Source organism: Cygnus atratus, chromosome 2 (assembly GCF_013377495.2).
Source record: "Cygnus atratus isolate AKBS03 ecotype Queensland, Australia chromosome 2, CAtr_DNAZoo_HiC_assembly, whole genome shotgun sequence".
Taxonomy (NCBI): Eukaryota; Metazoa; Chordata; class Aves; order Anseriformes; family Anatidae; genus Cygnus; species Cygnus atratus.
In genome coordinates, this window is record NC_066363.1 from 66,625,691 (window position 1) to 66,634,232 (window position 8,542).

The window sequence follows — 8,542 nt, forward strand, 5'->3', positions numbered from 1 at the left end:
ACTAGTAGGTGCGCTTTCCTGCTTGTGGGGCGCCCGCCATTGCAATCGCGAATAAATTACTACTTCACTGAGATCCTCGCCTGAGCCTAAGTTATTGGCTACGGAGTGTTACTCACAGTAGCAATCAGAATTAAGATGTTCTTCTTCTGAGTTCTGCTCTAGGCATATATTCTCCACTTGTGATAATGAACCAGACATTTTCTCTAGCATAAAACACAAAAGAAAAACAAACAGCAAACACTACAGACCAAGTATAACTAACATAACCCTATCTACATTTTACCTATCTTTACTTAATTAAATCATTTCACAGGCTTTATGAGGAACTGCATGGCTAAACCATGACTTCTCTATAATAAAATACGTGTATCTAGCACTATGGACAAGGGTAAAGCTGGCTAGATCATCCAGCTGCGTTAGTCTGGAAACAGCAGCTCTTCAGCTGGAAACACACAGAGCAACCAAAAGTTGGTTACTCAAGTTGTCCAGTCTTTTTCCTTAGCGAATCAATGTGTCAGACACCAATGAAGCTGTACATTCCATGAAAGAAACAACCTTAGAAAATACATTATCAAGCAAAGAGATTATTTTCACTGCTTACCTGTTACTATTCTATTTCTAAAAACGATCACTATTCACTTCCATAGTTACTGCTACAATACCACGTACAGACAAAACAATGTTTTGCTCTTAGTAAACTACATTTCTCCATTCCAAAGAATCACTCACAATACATCACCTCTTTATAAATAAAGCATGTATATGCATATATACATACCCTTATCAGCAACAGTTCTATTAGAACTTTTTTTTTAACGAACACGTTTCACCTGATAACACTTACTACTACATAAAAATTCTCTCTCTACCTAAGTAACTCTTAACTAGCTCTACGACCTCTTGTAACACCACCACATTCTTTGCACAAGTTTCAACTACAGCAGCTTCAGTGCAGGCATCCACCAGATATTTATGCACTGGTGAGATCTATTACACTTTTTTTTTTCCATTACATGACTCTATTCTATTTGAGAATCCTGCTTACATTCATTCTGAGTTCTGCTGGACTGCCGCTGGTATTAAAGAAATAATAAGGACACAAATATATACAAATATTCAGCAATTCCACGCACAGGCAAGGATGCAAGATGGTCTCTAGAACACCCTTCAAACAACAGAGTAAATATGACACTTTTCAAAAGGGATAAAAAGATACTCGGGCTGACTAAAGCACAACAAAAGAGCCTTAACTGTTTAGATAAAATAGTTTTTCATGGCATATCAAGAAAAGAGTAGGGAAACAGGATCCAAAAAGACTGGAAGACAATACCTGCTTCTGCAATAGCTATACAACTTCCAGATAACATTCTGGGCCTATTATCGCTGTAGGATTAAGTAAGTGCAAGTTCGCTGATTTGAAATATTACATTTGTAGAGCTAGCTTAATGTACTATCCACACATTTCTTTAAATACTTATTCTGGTTTTGGCTGGGATGGGATTAATTTTCTTCCTAGTTGCAGGTATGGTGCAGTGCTTTGCATTTGGGATGAGAATTAATGCTGGTAACACACTAATGTTTTAGTTGTTGCACAGAAGTGCATACACTGAGTCAAGGACTTTTCAGCTTCTTGAACCTCCCTACAAGCAAGGAGGCTGGGGATACACAAGAAGCTGGGATGGAACACAACCAGAACAGCTGACACAAACTGGCTGAAGGGATATTCCATACATCACATGGAATAATAAACTGGGTGGTTGGCGGGGGGGGCACTGCTCGGACCCTAACTGGGCATCAAACAGCAGGTGGTAAGCAACTGCATTGTGCATCACTTGTTTTGTATATTCCTTTACCATCATTATTATAATTATTTTCCTTTCCTTCTCTGTCCTATTAAACTGCCTTTATCTCATCCCACAAATTTTACCCTTTTTTTCCCCCCATCCTTTTCTCCTTGGAGAGTTAACCTCACTGACGATGAATGGGGGATATAAGGGTGGACACTTTCCCCTGCTCCTTTACCTTCCCTTTCTCCTTCACCATCCTCTTCCCCTCCAAGCTAGCCACAAGAGCCCTTGAGAATTTTGAATATCCTTGGGATGTTGAACCCAGCATGTTCCTATTGCTATGTCTCCTGAATGTGTTTTTGGTTTTGTTTATGGTTAAACAACTATTTAAGAATACCACCAGAGGTCTGTCCTGAGGCAGGATAGCTACAAGTGGCAGGGAGTGTTAGGAGGATATGGGCAAGTACCTAGGACAATGGGCACCTTCAGGATTTTGGGACTTAATCCCTGAACAAATTCAGAATCTTGAAAAACTAGTACAATATTTGGAAAAAATATTCTGTAACCATGGCAATCCCAGAGTCACAAATCACTGCAATGTGCTGGGGCTTGGCCCATGCCTACCAAGCTACACTCAACACTACTCCAACCCCCATGATGGGCCCTGCAGCTCGACCACTGAACCAACTTGTGCAGGTATCAGTCACCCTATATGAGAGAATAAGCAATGAATATGAAAATCAGCTTGTTTGGTAAGGAAAGAAACTCTGCTAAGAAGGGGAAGGAGGAAGAAGAGGATGAGGCAGGCTACTCCAAAGTACGGCCATCACAGGAACAGGAGGAAGAAGAGGCAGAACTTGTAAATGCAGCAGTAACCACCCAATCCCTATCCCTGGGTGAGCTGCAAAATACGTGAAAAGATTTGAGCTGCTAACAAGGTAAGCACACTGTCAACTGGCGGCTCCAATGCTGGGATAACAAGACCAGCAGTATGGAATAAGAGGGCAGGCAAGCTAAGCAGCTGGGATCCCTCTCTAGGGAAGGAGTTATTGACAAAGTGATTGGAAAAGGGGCACAAGCCCTCATCCTCTGGAAGTGACTCCTGTCAGGCATGAAGGAAAGGTATCCCTTCTCAAGGAAGATGTTATGTCACCCAGGCCAGTGGACGACCATGGAGAAAGATATCCAGTTCCTAAAGGAATTAGCAGCACTGGAGGTGATTCATGATGACCTAGACAATGACCAGATATCCAAAAATCCAGATGAAGTCAAGTGCACATGACCCATGTGGCAGACATTTGTATGGAGTGCACCATACATCATCATATGCCAACTCATCAGCAGTAATGACCTGGACAGACAGAGCGGAACACATGATGGATTAATTGTCTGCCCAACTCCGAAACAAAGAAAGTATAAAATACCTTGATCCTAGAGGCACGAGTACATGAGTTGCAAGGAAAAACAATCACAAAAGGGGATTTTTGTGGGAAAATTGCTGCTCCAGTTTCCAGCGGACAGTATCCCAGACAGTAATGAATACTATGACCAGGACCAGAGGGGCCCTGCCTCCAGCCTGGTGGAGGAAAGGGACAATCAGATTTATTGGACTGTGTGGATTCAGTGGCCTAGTACATCAGACCCATAGGAATATAAGGCTCTAGTGGACACTGGTGCACTGTGTACCCTAATGCCATCCATATAGCCCCCTGGAGTGACAAGGGGATCCCAACAGCTATTGGTATTGGAGGCTGAAGTGAGTCTAACTGGGAATGAGTGGAAGAGAACCCATTATGATTGGCCCAGAGGCTCCATGCATCCTTGGCATAGACTATCTCAGGAGAGGATATTTCAAGGACCTAAAAGGGTGGGCATAGCTGCCTTGGAGAAAGAGGAAATTAAACAGGGGTCTACCTTGCCTGGTCTCTCAGAGGACCCTTCTGTTGTGGGGTTGCTGGTATGGTGCTGCGCTTTGCATTTAGGATGAGAATAATGCTGATAACACACTAATGTTTTAGTTGTTGCACAGAAGTGCATACATTAAGTCAAGGATTTTTCAGCTTCTCATACCTCCCATCCAGCAAGGAGACTGGGGATGTGCAAGAAGCTGGGAGGGGACACAACCAGGACAGCTGGCACAAACTGGTCAAAGGGATATTGCATACCATATGATGTCATGTGGAACAATAAACTGGGGTGGTTTGCTGGGGAGGGAGTGCAGGGTGGTGCTGCTCAGGGTCTGGCTGGGCATCAGTCAGCAAGTGATAAGCGACTGCATTGTGCATCACTTGTTTTGTATATTCCTTTACCTTTATTATTTTCCCTTCTTTTTCTATCCCATTAAACTGTCTTTATCTCAACCTTCAAGTATTACTCCCCCCCCCAATTCTCTCCCCCATCTCACTGGGAAGGGCGAAGTGAGCAAAGGTAGCTGTGGTGCTTAGCTGTCTGCCAGGTTAAACCACAACAACATTAAGCATCATCCCAGGGAGATCATTTCAAAAATTAGTAAGACAGGGAGCTTTGTGTAACATTAAGTAAAAATACCACGAGAACCAAGCTGACGCTATTGAGAAGGATAAAATTTGATCAGAGAAAAATTTGATCAGAGAAAAGCTAAGAGACTTTACAGGGCTTGAAAGCACTCTAAGACTGAAAAGTCAAAAAACATCACCTATGATCAAAGAAGGGGAGATGTTATACGAGCTACAAAAACCATGAACCAAGACATTTTAAATTGAGAGATTTAATGAATTCCATCAATGTAATTTGTCAGGTGATTGAAATCACTTGAGTGAAGTGTCCAGCTTCTTAAGGTTATTTAAACCAGCTGTACTGCAGATTAAAAAAATAATCTCTTTTTGTTGCAACTTAATGCTATGAGGTTTTGATCTGTGTACTCTCAGTTGCTAGCATTAATCCAGACAAGGTAAAATTCATATTACTCAAGAAAACCATGAGGCAGGAGACAAAGGAGAATAAAAATAAAAGGGAACCTTAAAACAACTGGCAAGAGGAAGAACCTAGGCTTCTCCACTTCCACTTCAGAGCCCTGACACAGATAAGATACACACTTAGCAGAAGCAAACTGAATTGCTCACCCAGAACACATAACAACTAACAAAAGAGAAAGATTTCCCATCTGTTGATGGAATTTATCACTGCAACCCAAGAAAAATGACCAGCACAAAAATCAGACTGTGTTACTCCATCCAGAACCTGAGAAAAAGTCAGAAAAGCTGTCCTGAAACCTAACCAGTCTACACATACTTGGCCTGTACTGTGTGTACAAGCCCTGTGTATATAAATTGGGGTATTTTACCAATAACATCCTCTCAATGTACAGCCACTTTCACTACTATGTCAAAGCATTCCAGGATTTAGACTACACAGCAGTGGGAAATTCTTTCAGTACTTCTGTGTATGGACAAGTTATTTCTGTTGGAAGCGTACTTGTTACTCCACAGTTTTTATAGGTTTGGGTGTGCCTTTAGTGATGAGCCGCTTTTTTTTCAAATTGTTTTTACAGATCCTTCCCCCACACATTCTCCCTCTCCCCAAAACTGAAATAATGTGCTGTATTGAATGCTTTTGTACCTCCCTGGGTCACAATCATATACCTGCAAAAAGTTACTCTTTGGCACTGAAATGAATATTCAGTTTTAAAACAAAAGGAACTCCGGATCTTAAATTTAAGGAAGAGTAAAAAATAAGTTGCCAGAAGATAAAATATTTTATTTTGGGTCAGTGTAGATCTTTTTTGTTTCAACGCTTCAGTATTTAGTCCAGTTAAATAAAAAAAAAATCCCCTCCAAAATCAAACCATTAGTCACAGGTTTCTCCAAGAGTGCCCTGGGATACCAGAACACTTAAGCATCATATGGCTTATTCTCTAAAGGACTCCCGGATACAACATCAAGTGCAACTCATTGTCTCTACGTATTCTAAGAATACACTTTTTAAACACAAACTGACAGTGCTGCTTGCCTGCCTCTCTCCTTCCTGAGAGTCTTTTTTTCTCCCCCAGTCAATCTCAAGGTACATGTAAAAACAATTTCCGACACACAGCTGATTACAGAAAATAAATGGAATTAATACATCTGTGATTAAAAAATAAGACATTATTTTTCACCACAGAAAATCCACAGCTTAAATGAGGCAAGCAGAAACAATTACCTGCTGGATGTGTATTTATTATAAATTTATTTTTATAATATATTAAAATTTAAATTTATTATAAATATTATGTGTATTTATTATAAATTTCCATTTATTTTATAAAAACCTTTTCTTACATTTACAAGGGTCAAGTGCAAACACTGCAGGAGATTCTCACATGAACTTTATCAGCAATTTTATCCTTGCATGGCATGCTGTCTAAGCATTGAACTGTACTATGATTTAATAACAGATGCACATTTCAGCAGTTATAAATAATGGACTTTCTAAAGGTATATGACTGTGACCCAGAGAGGTACAAAAGCATTCGATACATCACTAAAGGATTTTAAAAATGTCTGTTTTCATTCTGAGAATAAATACATGGCATATATTCAATATATTCAGTAAACAGTCATGCTAATTTAAGCCCGAGACTTTGAAAGTGTATCTTTCAATTTTTCCCCCAGGTTTTCACAGCTCTAGCAGAAAAATTCCCCAAACGTTAATGCTTGTTTAGCATGCTAACAGTTGTCAGCTTTCTAAAGGATTCTATTTAATGATACCTGTTGAGAAAATAGTGTGAAGACTCAATAAAAAAATCAGTGAAAATAGACACATATACAGTCTCATATCATGTGTTTCATTTTGGGCCAGGCCCTTCCTTTTCTTTCTAAACAAATATAAGCAGTTATACAAGCCTCTGTAAAATCAGCAAGAATTTCACCCCCTGCCCACCACACACACACACACCTGCCCTATGTAGACCCTGCAAAACGTTAACAGGTAAGATGCTTGCCAGCAGCATCTACTGCAAGATACAAAGTTGTTAATGTTTCAGATGACTTGGTGTTTTTGTTTTTACTGGTTTTCAAACTAGTTAGCCAGGGTCGGGGAGAACCAATTAATTCACAATATTTTGTTTCATCCAGGTTTTCAACACAGAGTACTGCTCTCAGCTTTATACCTGCAGGTGTTATACTGCAATCTGTAAATACTCTCTGATACCAGATGCTAGTTTTCATGGAGAACGTCATATAGGGGCGGTTCTCAATGGCAAAGCTCCTTGGGCATTTCAGAGATGGGAAGAAAAAAAAAAAAAAAAAGCTTCTCTACCCATCCATCTTCACAAAAGGGGACTGACTGCTTGCTCTGCACAAGAATGCAATAAGGTAGCCCTGCAGGGGCAAAGGTTTTATTGTCGTCTCCCGATAATAACTAAAAACAGAATATCGGCTCCAAAGCACATATAGAAATTAATTTATTTAGTCTGCACGCAAGGTGGATCTTTCTTCCAGCTCCTTTGGGAGAAACCTTCACCCAGACCTGGGCTAGCCAGCCGCGCACAACCAGCAGCACCGCCCATCCATTAACCTGTTACTGCAATGTCCCCAGGAGCTAAAAAGCAACCCCTTTCTCCCTCGCACAGGTTGCGATCGCGCGTCTCTTCGCCGTGCGGCAGCGGGAGGAACCCGCTGAGGCCAGATACTGGGGGCCCCATCCCGATCGGCGGGCCAGGGGAACGAAAGCAGCTTTGCACGTAGCCCCTCTCCCCTCCACATGGGTCTCGTGGGAAAAAAGGAACGAAATAGAAGAGGGGGAGCAGTAATGGATTACTCCTGCAAAAAGAAGCAACCGCACCCTTGCCCGCGGCCCCCCGAGACTGTTACATAACGACAGCACGGAGCATAGGGCTGCGCACCCCTGCCTTATTGGGAGAGACTCTGATCCCACCGAGGCACCACAGACAAGAGACAGTGCTGTGCAGCTACTTCAACATTCCCGCCTCCTCCCCTTGGGTCCTCATTAACCGAATGCAAACTAATTAGCCGGCAAGCTGAAAAAGCTTGCTGGCTAATTAATTTGCATTCGGTTAATGAGGGGGTGGGGGCAAGAAACATCCCTGCTCAAAAGAAGGGGGGAGGGAGGGAGCGAGCGAGCGAGCTCAGGAGCCTAACTGCTTCACCCGCAAGAAGCGCGTACTTACCGCCGGCTCTCCGAGGGAACAGCAAGTCCTACCAGCCTAACCTGACTCTCTCTCTGGCTCCGGCGCTACTGGGAGCCCGTCTCAAGCCGGCGCGGCGGCTCAGCCAAACTCCCGCCCTCGCTGTCCAGGCATTGGCCAGCGCTCGGCACCGCCTGCCCGACCCCTTCTGCCGCTCTCTTCCATAGGCCAGATGGGCTGTCTAGCTGCCGGTCGCTCGCGCCTTCCCCGAAGCGTGAGGTAATGAATCAGCCTAGGGGAAGCCTCTGCCTTTGCTGCCTTAAATGGCTGGTTATTGCCAGCAGCGTTTCTCCTCTCCTCCCTGCTTATTACCCAGTGCTCGGCAGCAGGTGGCCAGGGAGAGGTAGACGGGAGGCCGCGCGAGCGGGAGGAGATAACTTCCTTACCGCTCCCACCGCTAGGAGCTAAGAGAGACGGGGTGGGCGCGTGCATGCGTTAACCTGCATCGGGTAGTATGAGAGTTGAGGCCAGGTGTAGCGGCTTCTGCCATTTCTAGTATCCTATGCTCCCTTCAGGAGGGAAATTCAGAAACCAAGGAACATCTTGGCAGGACACAGGTCCTGTGTCCTGCCGCCTCTGTCAGGTTCTGATC

At 43.1% G+C, this 8,542-nt stretch overlaps 1 protein-coding gene across 4 annotated transcripts in view; it reads right to left on the reverse strand.

Moving 5' to 3' along the window:
* TPPP (tubulin polymerization promoting protein) overlaps nucleotides 1–8,051 on the reverse strand; it is a 66,776-nt gene extending 58,725 nt beyond the window's left edge. For all 4 annotated transcript variants that reach the window (XM_035568854.2, XM_035568853.2, XM_050708582.1 and 1 more), the window contains exon 1: nucleotides 7,933–8,051. The gene's annotated coding sequence lies outside the window, so the exon portion shown is untranslated. The remainder of the gene's footprint in view (nucleotides 1–7,932) is intronic.
* Between the last annotated feature and the right edge of the window lie 491 nt (nucleotides 8,052–8,542).